The sequence below is a fragment of the Bremia lactucae genome, linkage group LG13, assembly GCF_004359215.1.
Source record: "Bremia lactucae strain SF5 linkage group LG13, whole genome shotgun sequence".
NCBI classification, from domain to species: Eukaryota; Oomycota; class Peronosporomycetes; order Peronosporales; family Peronosporaceae; genus Bremia; species Bremia lactucae.
In genome coordinates this window covers 1,091,716-1,093,709 of record NC_090622.1, presented here as the reverse complement: position 1 = coordinate 1,093,709, position 1,994 = coordinate 1,091,716, and positions in this window count along the sequence as shown.

Here is a 1,994-nt window from a genome sequence, read left to right as displayed (position 1 = left end):
CTGATACCTTTTCCTCACGGAGCGGTGGGCAAGCAACCTTCAAACAAGAAAGCGTTGATTCCCACCCGCATCCATTAGTGCAGGCGGCGCCCATAGAAGTGGCGGTCTCGCCCACCTACTCGCGGCTGCCTTACCTTTCTCCGTTCAGTCACAGGCATTAAGCAATGCTGAACGACGTATTGCGATTCTCGAGGGTCAAGTCTCGCGACCGACCTCGGATCTTTATGATGTCCGAGCGAAGGCTCGTCAGGGTTATGAACGCCTGAAGACTTGCTTGGACCTTTTTGAGAGGATAATGCTGAGGAATCCGCGTTACTTGCGTGATTTCCCTCGCTATCCGAGTCCTATTCGTAGTGGGAGGAGTCGGTCGGCTGATAGTTTTTTGCCTTTACCATCCTTCTCACCCGAACGACGCTCGACTCACAGTCGGCGTCACCATCGGTCTCCTTATACGGATGGGGGGGGATATGTGACCTCATTTAAGTCTACATACCGTTTCAGACAACACACGTAAAATACGAGGTGCGTCTTCCTATACGGGGTAAGGGTGAGCCTATAATTTAGGTCTCCAATCTCTTCTACCACCGTAAAGGGCCCAATGAAACGCGGCAAAAACTTCGTAGTACCTCCAGGTAAAACTGAAATTGCATTTTAAGGTAGAGAGCAGTACTTAATAGTACTTTTCAGCACATATTGTAAGCATGAACCACGCGTCATCCACCTGAAGCTTTACGCACACAAAAGGTCGGGATGCAGTGAGGCGATTTTCTCTCACGCATATGTCCTGCATCGCTCGCTTGTCGAAGAACTCATCGATAGAATCGACTTGTTCTTACGGAAACGGCCATTACCTGGTCACACAATACTTGGTGACAGGTTCGAGGTCTATTTCATGCCCGATGCCCTTATCTGCTGGTAGGCGGCTCGGCACTTCTTCTGGGAACACATCGTGATGTTTTCACAGAACCTCCCAAAACGAGCTGTTTCTCGCGGCAGTCGAGCCTTAAGGAGCGAACTTTTTGTTTTGTCCGTTTCTGGGACGCTCTCGTCCATTGTGTGCGACGAGCAACAGTCAACCAAGTTCTCTTTTGGAACTGGTGCGACTATTTCGTGGGTCTTTCCTTCCTTTAATTCGGCAAGGAACAGATCCCACGACATCTTCGGGAGATTTACTATCTCCGCGGCAGATTTAAAGACTTGCTAGAGCACCTCTGTTGAGGATGCCTCCGCAATTTCGTCTTTGACGGCCTCAAACACCTCGTTCGAAGGCCCGTCCTCTTTATTAGGAACTGATCCAAAGGTCACTCGTTAAGACGTACCTTTGATCGTCTTAATCTGTCGGGTACTCGTTCTTCTAGTCACCACGACCTTTGACTGGGAAGCGGGTCCCGCTGCACTCCTGGCTAACGCTTCCCTTCCAACCGCACCAGGCTCGAAGCACTGTGCCGGTTCATGTGACGCTTAATTTTCTGTCAGCTCGCTCTCTACTTTCACAGACTCAGGGCTCTGAGAAGGACTATGGGACACATGACTACTTATCATTGCCTTTTTATTACTCCAGTCTCCACGAGCTGGGTAGGAATTGGTGACATTTGAAATCCCATCTGCGCACCCTCAAATGTGTTCGACACGGCATCAGCTGCATACGCCTCTCGATGGAGCACATCCTTTCCGGTATCGAGCGTAGAGTTCACAGCTGTGCCTGTACGCCAGTCTATCCATGGTTGGTACTTTGCCAACCATGGCATGTCTAGGATGAGGTCATACGGACTCTCTATTCCTAGCACTGTGAACTTCTCTTTACAAGAGAAGTCACTAAAGCTGAAGGCGAGTTCTACCTGAACTCCCTCAGACTTAACGAGCGCGCCGTTCGCTAAACGAACGGTCGCCTCTTCTCGCTTGCCATCCTGGCAAAGCGACTCAAACATCGCCGGTCTCTTTCTTAGAGCCGCGAGTTTCACAAAATTTTGTGATGCACCCGAATCCACTAGGAG